Here is a 14,746-nt window from a genome sequence, read left to right on the forward strand (position 1 = left end):
ACTGTCACTCCAACAACACTGGCTACAGCCTACCTACAACACAAAGAAGATGCAGGTAGTGAAGGCCTGATGGTTTATAAAGTCTAGCTAATGCATTGTGTTCTTAACCAGCTAGCTAGCATAACTTGCCTTGCTTTGCTTCTCATTGAAGATGCTCCCATCCATGATCAGAGCATAGTTGCAGCTTTTCTCAAAGTAATGAAAACTAACTAGCTAAATCAAACTACAAGCAACATTCGCTATTTATCTGAGAAGTCAGCTTCAACGATGATTGAGGACTAACTATACTGAGCAAAAATATAAAGTAAAGTGTTGGTCTCATGTTTCATGAGCTGAAATAAAAGATCCCAGAAATGTTCCATACGCACAAAAAGCTCATTTCTCTGAGTTTGTCCACAAAATTGTTTACCTCCCTGTTAGTGAGCACTTCTCCATATCAAGAAGCTGATTAAACTGCATGGTCATTACACAGGTGCACCTTTTGCTGGGGACAATAAAAGGCCACTCAAAAGTGCAGTTTTGTCCACACAATGTCACAGATGTCTCAAGTTTTGAGGGTGTTACCAGAGAAGAGCTGTTACCAGAGAAATGCATGTTAATTTCTCTACCATAAGCTGCCTCATGGCAATTGGCAATAGGTCCAACTGGCTCACAACCACAGACTACGTGTAACCACGCCAACCCAGGACCTAACATCCGGCTTCTTCACCTGCTAGATTGTCTGACACCAGCCAATCGGACAGCTAATGAAACAGGAGTATTTCTGTCTATAATAAAGCCATTTTGTGGAGAGAAACTCATTCTGATTGGCTGCGCCTGGCTCCCCAGTGGGTGAGCCTATGCCCACCCATGTGTCACACCCTGATGTTTCATCTGTCCTTGTGCTTGTCTCCACCCCCCTCCAGGTGTTGCCCATCTTCCCTATTATCCCCTGTGTATTTATACCTGTGTTTTCTGTCTGTTGCCAGTTCGTCTTGTTTGTTCATGCCTACCAGCGTTTTGTCTCCTGGTTTTTCCCTAGTCTGTCCTGACCCTGTACCCGCCCGCCTGACCACTGCCGGTCTCTGATCCTTAGCCTCTGCTCTGGATTATTGACCCCTGTCGTTTGCCTGCCCCTGTGGTTACAATAAACATTGTTACTTCACACAGTCTTCAATTGACTGATATCCTTTATATGAAAGGTAACTCAATGAAATTGTTGACTGTTGCGTTTATATTTTTTGTTCAGTACAGAAAACAGGAAGGCAGAGTGCGTGTGCATGCACACCTTCTCGCCTGTCACTCATTCACACCCCCTCAGATTCAAAGCAGTGGATTGGTGTAACTGTATTGGTAGACAATCTACACCTATCCAATGCTTTTACATTTTTGAGGGAATTGAAGGCTAGTGGCCAGGGCTAGCAAGAAATGGGATGCGGCTCAAAATGACATAGTTAACCACTGACCTCTTGCTTCCAAGAAGTTTAGGATATCGATTCCTATGCTTTCTAAACTCAAAATAATTCTGAACTGCTGAAATTACTGCAATATACATTGAGTGTACAAAACATATCTCCACTTTTAATGTGCTCATCGCTTTTTATATTTATTTTCTCTCCATTCCCTTTATTGAAAAAGTACTGTATTGCATTTGTTAATTCACAATTACCACTGACCTTCAGTTTTTGCTTTTATGACAAAAATTCGAAGTGTCCACACCAATGAACTATCATGGTTCAAACATACCAAGACAGTCATGAAGAGGGCATGACAACACATTTTCCCCCTCTGGAGACTGAAAAGATTTGGCATGGGCCCCCAGATCCTTGAAAAGGTTCTACAGCTGCACCATCGAGAGCATCCTGACCGGTTGCATCACCACCTGGTATGGCAACTGCTCGGCATCTGACTGTGAGGCACTACAGAGGGCAGCGCGAACGGCCCAGCACATCACTGGGGCAAGCTTCTTGCCATCCAGGACCTCTATACCAGGCGGTGTCAGAGCAAGGCCCTAAAAAATTGTCAAAGACTCCAGCCACCCTAGTCATAGACTGTTTGCTCTGCTACTGCATGGCAAGCGGTACCGGAGCGCCAAGTCTAGGACCAAAAGGCTCCTCAACAGCTTCTACCCCCAAGCCATTAGACTGCTGGACAATTTACATTGACACCCCCTCTTGTACACTGCTGCTACTCACTGTTTGTTACATTTGTACATTTGTAACAGTCACTTCGCCCCCACATACGTGTACAGATTACCTCAACTAGCATGTACCCCTGCACACTGACTCGGTACCGGTACCCCCTGTATATAGCCTTGTTATCCTTATTGATTACTTTTTATTTTAGCCTACTTGCATGTGGCAAATAAAGTATGATTTGATTTGAATACAAAGGTTCCTCAACGTAGCCTATTTTTAAAATCCCTTTCCATAACCCATAATTCGATAGGCAATGACTTGAAAAACTACAAACTTCAATGTCCCACTTCCTGGTTGGATTTTTTTCTCAGGTTTATGCCTACCATATGAGTTCTGTTATACTCAGACATCATTCAAACTGTTTTAGAAACTTCAGAGTGTTTTCTATCCAAATCTAATATGCATATATTAGCAACTGGGCCTGAGTAGCAGGCAGTGTAGTTTACTCTGGTACCTTATTCATCCAAGCTACTCAATACTGCCCCCCAGTCCCAAAGAAGTTAAGGGCTTGTAAGTAAGCATTTCACGGTAGGTCTACACTTTGTATTCTGTGCATATTCGGTTGTATTCGGCGCATGTGCCAAATAAAGTATGATTTGATTTGAATACAAAGGTTCCTCAACGGATTTTAAAAATCTCTTTCCATAACCACTCCGCATATGAAAATCATAACTGGCATGCAGATCAGTAGAAATGCTACGATAACTCGGAAAAGGTTGCTGACTGCTGGTGTAGCCTATTACTGGCAACTTTAGGAGCATAATGGCAGAATCTTTGCAGTGGGACGAGGAGGGTCAGGTTGGGAACAGGTTATTTTTTTCTTCTGGTTAGTCTATATTGATCTCTGGCTCCCTATTTGGTCATTTGTGTCTATATATTTTTTTATTGCATTGCTTAAAGCATCAGGCAAAGTAGCCTACATATAGTTGATTGTATTCAAACAACGGGTGTGTCTATAAATACACATTTTAAAATTTGGGCCAATCGATTGGTCAAAAGAACAGATTGCTTTTTTGTTGTTGTTGGACAGCCCTAATTCATATCATACTGATGTAGGAAATTAATTTGAGCCAGTTTGCTACAACAGTAAAATAATCCTGCAGCAACATGACATTTGGATTCTAATTAATGGACTTTTTTGTAGGGGTTGATACATTATTTTTTTTTGTTAGGGCAAATCAAGTCTGAAATTTCAAAGTGGTAATTATAAACTTTAAGTCTTTAAAAAAAAAAACTCAAATCACTACATGTTTGCATTTCCTGCAAATTAAGATGTTACACATTTCAGGCTGTAGTCCGCCTTTTTAAATTACATGCATTTGCTTTCACCACTTTTTCAGAAATGACCATACGATAAGCATACCATAAGATATGGTAAAAAACGAATAGATACAGGTGCCTTAGAGCATGTTTGGCCCCTAGGAGAGGCATTACTGTTTTTGTCTTGTTCTATATCAATACGAAACCCTTTTCATGGAGGTTATTTCGGTAATATTACAAATTTACCACTTTATTGATTTAATAGCAAGTAGTTTAGTGACTTTCGGTGTCCGAGACCAGAAAATATATACATTTATACTCATCCAGAGCTAAGCTTTAGCAATGTTGCTAGTTATCTGTAGGATATAGTTCCTTAAAATGACACACTATCTCTTTAACAAATGTGTGATGTACATATATTTAATGATGTATTAGAAAGAAGGGTATTCTCTTTCATTTAAATAGCCGCACATTCTTATTAAAATTGAAATAATGTTAACATTGTTTGAACCCAGATTGCCATTTCAGAGCCATAACTTTCAATCTGTGATTTTACAAACGTTTTAGGAATATGATACTCTAGGTACCTTTTTTTTAAGATGAGGAGGACCTTTTATGGGTTGTGAAAGAAGAATTCACTTACAAAACAGTTCTGAGATTTGGGATGTGAAAACTTTTGATGCTCAATATCTCAGAACTATGTTTTGTGCAGATACCACCTTTATAGTCCCATGGTCTCGATTTGTCATTATTTTTCAAAGTGGATACTGTAATAGCCAGAGGGCGGTTATAAATTAAATGCTTCATGATTCTGACTGTGATAGATGTCTGGCCAGAAGCCCCAGCCGATCAGGATGCCATGCTTTCTGTGCAGCTACATCAAGGGAGCCTGAAGATGATTGATGTCTGGAATTTCTACATTACTGTCTGATGAAGAATATATGTCAGGGGAGTGAAAATTCGATCCCAGATCCCTACTGAGCTTCTGGCTGGTCTCTGATATGTAATATCAAGCCTGTGGCAGCTGGAGCTGATGCACCATTGTGTATGCAGTATCAAAACATATGCACCGAGGGAATAATGTTTTTAGACTTTGCCTAAAGGCCATCTATGTTGGATTTACACATGGATTAACATGGATGCACATTGCACACCTAACTCGGTTTCCTTCCCTAGCTGAAGCTTTGAGAAGTGCCTGGTAGGTCAGTCAAAGCTGCGCTCTGAATTATGTTCCCGTCTCTAGACATTTCGAGGGGCCGAGCCCTGATTCAGTACATGTCATCTAGTGGAATTGACAGAAATTCCCCATCCCTGGTCTCCCGTTTTGTCATTTCCCCATTATCCCTCTCTGTCTGTCATCAAGACTCACCCAGAGGAGGGATTTTAATCCATCAGGCAACACACTGTCCACTGCCATTGAATGAAGGTAATTGACAAGCTCACCCAGATGATAAATGTTCCTAACCAATTAGATTTCCAGCCGTGGGTTGCTGGGTTACTGAGCTACAGCGCTCCGCGTTAGCGGGACGGGTCGGCACTAAAAGCGTATGATGAATTAGTCCCTACTGTAACTACTCCTCTCTGAGTGGTAGAGTGGAATTGCCAATTTTCTTCCAGAAAAGTGCTCTGCTAAATAGTTTTGGGGCCCAGAAAAGCTTATCTAGCCTAGCAGGTATGAAGTAGGGCTGTGTCGATTATGGAATTTGGGGTAAGGATTAATTGTCATGCAAATAGCACGGTTATGGATGTAATTGTCATTTTTGTAGAACAATGTTTTGAACTTGTAATGCACCATAATGCATCTTTGAAACTTAGCTACGACATACCTAATGAATGCAACACAGCTTTGTTGACACCGTCTCAAAAAACGAATAGTTCTGACCTCTTTGAAATGTTGGAAATGAAGCTTCTCCACCCAACCGTGATGGTCTGCTCATAAAATAATGACCAACTTTACACTCTTCATGTAAAAAAAAAAACTGCTATGGGGAAACTATCTTCTTTATCAAATTCATTCCCCACTTCTCATAAAATGAATGTGGTAATACAATTATGATGATTATTACGTATAATTGTTGGTGACACAATTATACAACAATTGTGCAAGCCCTAGTAGGAAGCACATCCAATCTTCGTTCAGTTTCTGGGTGTGGCAACTCAATGGTCTACTGCAGGAAGGAATCCAAAACTGATCATATGTCCTCAAAATTGTTCTTGTCATTGGGAATGTGGAACTATGTCAAGCTTATTGGCTTGCTCTGGAACTCATGTGGAGGAGTCAAGTGTTAGTCAGCCTAGAGCGCCGTAGATTTACAATGACAAAACGATTTGAGTGCCATTGTGGCACCCATAGTTCCAAGATCATTGTCATTTACATCCTTAGTAGAATGTAATGTTATTGTCATGGAATGTTTGGTTCCAACATGGTCAACACTAGTTAACAACCCAGTATCTCTGGGTCTTCTGAACAGTCCTGTCTCTGGCAGTGCCCCGGGGGAGTCTGTCTTGGCCAGGCTGTGCTATATACCGTGGCCGTCATCTGTGATCTCATCTCGCAACTGCTGCTCTCGCTCTCTCTCTTTCTCTGTCTCTCTCTCTGTCTGTGTGTCTGCCTGTGGCTTACATCTCCCTGAGTCTGTGTGTTGGCATGTAGAGATGCATTTTGGAAACACTCATTGATGTCTATAACATTTATCTGTCTTTGGACTCATGGTTATAATGCCATGTTTTGAGTGGCCTACAAGGGTAATGTGTCATGACCCTTGCCTTTGTCTGTTGTGATGTGCGTTTCTGCTGAAATTGATTAGGCTTACATAGGATCAATGATCCATGGTAAATTGAATTGACAACAACAAAAAATCAGTCAACAAGGTCAATTGGGATAAAATGTCCAATTAATTGTCTGGAGGCAGTTGACATTGGGATTGATAGCCTATGGTTATTCAGATATGTTGTTAATGTATTATGTATCACTCTTGCTGCTGGTGATTCTTTGATCCACCTCTACGGAGACGACACCATTCTGTATACTTCTGGCCCTTCTTTGGACACTGTGTTAACTAACCTCCAGACGAGCTTCAATGCCATACAACTCTCCTTCCGTGGCCTCCAACTGCTCTTAAATGCAAGAAAAACTAAATGCTTGCTCTTCAACCGATCCCTGCCCACACCTACCCACCTGCCAAGCATCACAACTCTGGATGGTTCTGACTTAGAATATGTGGACAACTACAAATACCTAGGTGTCTGGTTAGACTGTAAACTCTCCTTCCAGACTCACATTAAACATGTCCAATCCAAAATTAGATCTAGAATCGGCTTCCTATTTCACAACAAAGCATCCTTCACTCGTGCTGCTAAATATACCCTTGTAAAACTGACTATCCTACCGATCCTTGACTTCGGCGATGTCATTTACAAAATAGCCTTCAACACTCTACTCAGCAAACTGGATGCAGTCTATCACAGTGCCATTTGTTTTGTCACCAAAGCCCCATATACTACCCACTAGTGCGAACTGTATGCTCTCATTAGCTGGCCCTCGCTTCATATCTGTCACCAAACCCACTGGCTCCAGGTCATCTATAAGTCTCTGCTAGGTAAAGCCCCACCTTATCTCAGCTCACTGGTCACCATAGCAGCACGCGCTCCAGCAGGTATATTTCACTGGTCACCCCCAAAGCCATTCCTACTTTGGCCTCTTTTCCTTCCAGTTCTCTGAGCCATTTACTGGAATGAACTGAAAAGAATCACTGAAGCTGGAGACTTATATCTCCTCACTAGCTTTACGTACCAGCTGTCAGAGCAGCTCACAGATCACTGCACCTGTACATAGCCAATCTGTAAATAGCCCATCCAACTACCTCATCACCATGTTATTTATTTTGCTCCTTTGCACCCCAGTTCCGCTACTTGCACACTCATCTTCTGCACATCTATCACCCCAGTGTTTAATTTGCCATAATGTAATAATTTTGCCTCTATGGCCTATTTATTGCCTCACCCCCCCCTTATCCTACCTCATTTGCACACACTGTATATAGACTTTCTCTATTGTATTATTGACTATGTTTGTTTATTCCATGTGTAACTCTGTTGTTGTTTGTGGCACTGCTTTGCTTTATTTTGGCCAGGTCGCAGTTGTAAATGAGAACTTGTTCTCAACTAGTCTACCTGGTTAAATAAATAAAAAATGAATACCAGCCTTCGACTTTTATAACATTAAACCGGTTTTCCAAGATACAATTATCAATATATTTGAAGAGAAATGCTTCTTTCGACAATGTTAATATTAAAAGATGTGTCTGAGTAATGTTTTAACCATCATAAGTCAATCATGGGATAACACTAAAACCCTTTTGTGGGGAAAAACTCATTCTGATTGGCTGGGCCTTGCTCCACAGTCGGTGGGCCTGGCTGCCAAGTAGGTGGGCCTATTCCCTCCCAGGCCCACCCATGGCTGAACCCCTGCCCAGTCAAGTGAAATTAATAGATTATGGCCTAATTAATTTATTTCTATTGAAGGATTTGCTTATATGAACTGTAACTCAGTAAAATCTTTTAAATTGTTGCATGTTCTGTTTATATATTTGTTCAGTATAATATGAACGCAATGGAACACAACGTATTTAACCTCCTTTGTTTTGGCTTCACAAAAGCAATCTTTCAATGGGTGTGCAATGACCTTGACTGTGTGTTGGGCATTGACTCACCCTCTACAGGCTTCCTTTTTGCACCTACTGCATGTCTTGTAACACATGGACAGTTTTTTTTTTTTTTGCTTTACTGTAAACATACTAGGATTGAGGTCTCCTCATCTGATCTCCGTATTGTCTCCGACTAAGTTCTGAAACCCAGCGCCTATTGTGCATAGCAATGGATGTTTATTCATCCTAATGTTAGTTTTCTTATCAATTGCTTTGGTGCTTTTTTTCACACGTATGTGGTGAATTTAGGACAAAACAACAAAATGGCAACACCTATATTCAAATAATTTTATTGTGCATTCATTTTGTTTTGGAGACATCTTTCACCACATAGCTGTTGATTCAAAATATACGTTTGCAGTGAAATCCCATGGGAACGTTTAATTGAATCACCAAAACACAATATAATGATGCATTTTCAATTGTGTTGTTTTAACAACCAGTTTATCCAATAGCAAGATGCATGTTTCAAATTGGCCTTTGAATGTAATATGCTACAGTACTGTAAATGATAGGACATTACACTTTTCACATTAGGCAATACACTTGCAGTACCTATCAAAATGTCCATAATTTATATCCAATGTGTGATCAAAGGCACTGAGGTCCCGGGCAGCCTCCACTAGGCGGGGGTTGCCCACGAGTTCTGTAGGCCCACCCATGCGCCTGTCATTGAAGCCTCCAAAAAGTAATAAACCTTTTTGTGATTGTGACTGAAAAAGTGCCTCTGGCCTTTTTAATATATTTTTTTTAACGGATTTTGAAAGTATAAGGGGAATATGGGTGAACAAATGCCATGGTCAAGGTTACGACGACGCTAGTTCAATGGGTGGAGCTTACTCAGGTGTTCAAAGGCGCATATCAGACCGAGAACCTAATGTTTCTTCGGTAGTTATATTATGAGCTTTAATTTAGAAAATGATCTCTCTGCTGAAGAGACAGTTACAGGGATGGTAAAAATGTGATTGCCATAGCAACGTAAGGGAAGCTGGGAAGAAGGGAGTGGTGCTTCAAATACAGCAGTTCTGTAACATTTAATTGAGCCTCATTCTCCTTAATTGCCGGCCTCAACACGTTACGGAAACTGTATTGGAAGCTCTGGGGACAGGTCATCTGAATACTGGACTGCCAATAAATTGGCAGATAGAAACAGATTAGCATCTTTAGTGGACAACCGTTCTTGAGGGTTTGAACAAAGTGGTTTTCAATTTCGTTCTTTGGTGAAGCAGCATTTGAAAACAACAGTCCCTTATCTCTGGTATATCTTGGCATGCATCATTCAAGACTGAGTTAACATTTCGTGCAGCGCAATGGAATACTCAGTATAGATGGTGGAAACATTTTGTGTTGGAAACAGACCTGGGGAGTCTCAAGTTGGGCTTAATTAGATTTAATTTAATTTACCTTGAATATTGCAGCACATTTGTGTAGGGTATTAGCCAAAGAACCCGCTGAGTTAAACAATAAATGGTGGCTGAATTTATCCTCAAGCCAACTACCTCAGTATTAGGCTATTTGATGTGTACTTTTGATAAAAAGTTAATGAGTAGCAGCTAAATATGGTATATTCAGTACATTCGGGAAAGTATTCAGACCCCTTTTTACTTTTTCCACACTTTGTTATGTTACAGCCTTATTCTAGTACATTTAAAAAAATCCTCATCACTTCCCTATAATGACAAATCAAAACAAGTTTTAATACATTTTTGCAAATGTATTAACCATAAAAAAAGGTAGACATAGTTGCGAGGGGGAAAAAGCCATATCTCAGACTGGCCAATAAATTTGAAGATTAAGATGGGCTAAAGAACAGACACTGGACAGAGGAACTCTGCCTAGAAGGCCAGCATCCCGGAGTTGCCTCTTCACTGTTGACGTTGAGACTGGTGTTTTGCGGGTACTATTTAATGATGCTTCCCGTTGAGGACTTGTGAAGCGTCTGTTTCTCAAACTAGACACTCTAATGCACTTGTCCTCTTGCTCAGGTGTGCACCGGGCCTCCCCACTCTTTCTATTCTGGTTAGAGACCGTTTGTGCTGTTCTGTGAAGGGAGTAGTACACAGCGTTGTACGAGATTTTCAGTTTCTTGGCAATTTCTCGCATGGAATAGCCTTAATTTCTCAGAGCAAGAATAGACTGACGAGTTGCAGAAGAAAGGGCTTTGTTTCTGGACATTTTGAACGTGTAATCGAACCGACAAATGCTGATGCTCCAAATACTCAACTTGTCTAAAGAAGGCCAGTTTTATTGCTTCTTTAATCAGCTGTGTGGTTTTCAGCTGTGCCTTTTTATAATGATAAACTTGAATTAGTTAACACAACATGCCATTGGAATACAGGAGTGATGGTTGCTGATAATTGGCCTCTGTACACCTATGTGGATATCCCATAAGAAAATCAGCTGTTTCCAGCTACAATAGTCATTTACAACATAAACAATGTCTACACTGTATTTCCGATCAATTTGATGTTATTTTAATTGACAAAAAAAAGTGTTTCTTTCAAAACCAAGAACATTTCAAAGTGACCCCAAACTTTTGAATGGTAGTGTATGTTTATACTTTATGTATAAATAGTACCTCATAAAACTACATTACAGTATTAACTATATGTACTGTATGAGACATGCATCCCGTATACAGTAAATGTGTATCCAAAATTAAGTTGCTGGGGTCATTTTTGATATGCTTTTGATACTGCTTTACTAAAAATGCATTCGCCAATACAGTACTGTAATACCGTAATATATGCCATTTACGTAGCAGGCGCTTTTATGCAAAATGACAACCGTGAGTCAACACATTTTCCTATGTGACCCCAGTGGGAATCGAACCCACAATTCTGGTGTTGCTAGTGAAATTGTCTTACTAACTGAGCCACACAGGACCTTAACAATACATAAGTACCATACATTACTGTAAAATGGAATACATGATTACAATACAGGTGGATGTTGTTTGATTTTAATCCCATCATAAAGACGGCGCCTGAGAAGATGGCTGACATTTTACGTGCTCCTAACCGATTGTATTTTTATGTTAGTTTTTTTGTGTTTGTAAATGTAATTTTTGTACATATTTTGTACATAATGTTGCTGTTACCGTCTCTTATGACTGAAAATAACTTCTGGACATTTAGAATAGCGATTACTCACCATGAACTGGCAGAAGCTTTTTTTTCCCTTTAACAAGTCCGACGAGCCCGACGTGAACGACATACTGCTTTCCCGGGAACAGGCCCAAATCCCCGTCATTTGCGTGAAGAGACGATGAAGAAAAAGAGGACGGGGGTCGGGCTGCCTTCTGAGAATTCGTAGGCGATCGAAGAAAACCCCCCTGCCTTCCGTTCTACTATCTTACGTGCAATCATTGGAAGTTGTGGCTGAACGACGACATTATCAATATGCTGGTTATACGCTGTATCGGCAGGATAGAACAGCAGCGTCTGGTAAGACAAGGGGTGGCAGACTATGTATATATGTAAACAACAGCTGTTGCACGATATCTAAGGAAGTCTCAAGGTTTTGCTCGTCTGAGGTAGAGTATCTAATGATAAGCTGTAGACCACACTATCTACCGAGAGTTACATCTGTATTTTTCGTAGCTGTTTACATACCATCACAGACCGACGTTGGCACTAAGACCGCACTCAATGAGCTGTATTCCGCCATAAGCAAACAGGAAAACGCTCATCCAGAAGCTGCGCTCCTAGTGGCCGGGGACTTTAATGCAGGGAAACTTAAATCTGTTTTACACATTTCTGTCAGCATGTTAAATGTGCAACCAGAGGGGGGAAACCTTTACTCCACACACAGACGCGTACAAAGCTCTCCCTTGCCCTCCATTTGCTAATCTGACCATAATTCTATCCTTCTGATTCCTGCTTACAAGCAAAAATGTAAGAAGGAAGCACCAGTGACTCTATCAATAAAAAGTGGTCAGATGAAGCAGATGCCAAGCTACAGGACTGTTTTGCTAGCACAGACTGGAATATGTTCCGTCATTCTTCCTATGGCATTAAGGAGTACACCACCTCAGTTATTGGCTTCATCAATAAGTGTATCGATGACGTCATCCCCACAGTGACCGTACATACATATTCCTACCAGAAGCCAAGGATGACGGGCAACATCCGCTCTGAACTAAAGGATAGAGCTGCCGCTTTCAAGGACCCGGAAGCTTACAAGAAATCCCGCTATGCCCTCCAATGAACCATCAAACTGTACTGCTCCGATGTTCGTCAGATGTGGCAGGACTTGCAAACCATTACTGACTACAAAGGGAAGAACAGCCAAGATGCCCAGTGACACAAGCCTACCAGACAAGCTAAACTACTTCTATGCTCGCTTCGAGCCAAATAACACTGAAACATGCATGAGAGCACCAGCTGTTCCGGAAGACTGTGACCTCGCTCTCCGCAGCCGATTTGAGTAAGGCCTTTTAAACAGGTCAACATTCACAAGGCCGCAGGGTCAGACGGATTACCAGGACGTGTACTGCGAGCATGCGCTGACCAGCCAGCAAGTGTCTTCACTGACATTTTCAATCTCTCCCTGTCCGAGTCTGTAATACCAACATGTTTCAAGGAGACCACCATAGTCCTTGTGCCCAAGAACACGAAGGTAACCTGCCGAAATGACTACCAACCCGTAGCACTCAAGTCTGTAGCCATGAAGTGCTTTGAAAGGCTGGTCATGGCTCACATCAACACCATTATCCCAGAAACCCTAGACCCAATCCACTTTGCATACCGCCCCAACAGATCCACAGATGATTTTATTTATTTATTTATTTTATTTTACCTTTTATTTAACCAGGTAGGCAAGTTGAGAACAAGTTCTCATTTACAATTGCGACCTGGCCAAGATAAAGCAAAGCAGTTCGACAGATACAACGACACAGAGTTACACATGGAGTAAAACAAACATACAGTCAATAATACAGTATAAACAAGTCTATATACAATGTGAGCAAATGAGGTGAGAAGGGAGGTAAAGGCAAAAAAGGCCATGGTGGCAAAGTAAATACAATATAGCAAGTAAAACACTGGAATGGTAGTTTTGCAATGGAAGAATGTGCAAAGTAGAAATAAAAATAATGGGGTGCAAAGGAGCAAAATAAATAAATTAAATACAGTTGGGAAAGAGGTAGTTGTTTGGGCTAAATTATAGGTGGGCTATGTACAGGTGCAGTAATCTGTGAGCTGCTCTGACAGTTGGTGCTTAAAGCTAGTGAGGGAGATAAGTGTTTCCAGTTTCAGAGATTTTTGTAGTTCGTTCCAGTCATTGGCAGCAGAGAACTGGAAGGAGAGGCGGCCAAAGAAAGAATTGGTTTTGGGGGTAGCTAGAGAGATATACCTGCTGGAGCGTGTGCTACAGGTGGGAGATGCTATGGTGACCAGCGAGCTGAGATGAGGGGGGACTTTACCTAGCAGTGTCTTGTAGATGACATGGAGCCAGTGGGTTTGGCGACGAGTATGAAGCGAGGGCCAGCCAACGAGAGCGTACAGGTCGCAATGGTGGGTAGTATATGGGGCTTTGGTGACAAAACGGATTGCACTGTGATAGACTGCATCCAATTTGTTGAGTAGGGTATTGGAGGCTATTTTGTAAATGACATCGCCAAAGTCGAGGATTGGTAGGATGGTCAGTTTTACAAGGGTATGTTTGGCAGCATGAGTGAAGGATGCTTTGTTGCGAAATAGGAAGCCAATTCTAGATTTAACTTTGGATTGGAGATGTTTGATATGGATCTGGAAGGAGAGTTTACAGTCTAACCAGACACCTAAGTATTTGTAGTTGTCCACGTATTCTAAGTCAGAGCCGTCCAGAGTAGTGATGTTGGACAGGCGGGTAGGTGCAGGTAGCGATCGGTTGAAGAGCATGCATTTAGTTTTACTTGTATTTAAGAGCAATTGGAGGCCACGGAAGGAGAGTTGTATGGCATTGAAGCTTGCCTGGAGGGTTTTTAACACAGTGTCCAAAGAAGGGCCGGAAGTATACAGAATGGTGTCGTCTGCGTAGAGGTGGATCAGAGACTCACCAGCAGCGAGAGCGACCTCATTGATGTATACAGAGAAGAGAGTCGGTCCAAGAATTGAACCCTGTGGCACCCCCATAGAGACTGCAAGAGGTCCGGACAGCAGACCCTCCGATTTGACACACTGAACTCTATCAGAGAAGTAGTTGGTGAACCAGGCGAGGCAATCATTTGAGAAACCAAGGCTGTCGAGTCTGCCGATGAGGATGTGGTGATTGACAGAGTCGAAAGCCTTGGCCAGATCAATGAATACGGCTGCACAGTAATGTTTCTTATCGATGGCGGTCAAGATATCGTTTAGGACCTTGAGCGTGGCTGAGGTGCACCCATGACCAGCTCTGAAACCAGATTGCATAGCAGAGAAGGTATGGTGAGATTCGAAATGGTCGGTAATCTGTTTGTTGACTTGGCTTTCGAAGACCTTAGAAAGGCACAGTAGGATAGATATAGGTCTGTAGCAGTTTGGGTCAAGAGTGTCCCCCCCTTTGAAGTGGGGGATGACCGCAGCTGCTTTCCAATCTTTGGGAATCTCAGACGACACGAAAGAGAGGTTGAACAGGCTAGTA

At 41.7% G+C, this 14,746-nt stretch overlaps 1 protein-coding gene across 1 annotated transcript in view; it reads left to right on the plus strand.

The window, feature by feature from the left end:
- Window positions 1-14,746, plus strand: part of LOC112260227 (cAMP-specific 3',5'-cyclic phosphodiesterase 4B) — a 118,619-nt gene that overhangs the window by 10,043 nt on the left and 93,830 nt on the right. The gene's annotated exons all lie outside the window — the stretch shown is intronic.

The sequence above is a fragment of the Oncorhynchus tshawytscha genome, linkage group LG10 (genome assembly GCF_018296145.1).
Source record: "Oncorhynchus tshawytscha isolate Ot180627B linkage group LG10, Otsh_v2.0, whole genome shotgun sequence".
Taxonomy (NCBI): domain Eukaryota; kingdom Metazoa; phylum Chordata; class Actinopteri; order Salmoniformes; family Salmonidae; genus Oncorhynchus; species Oncorhynchus tshawytscha.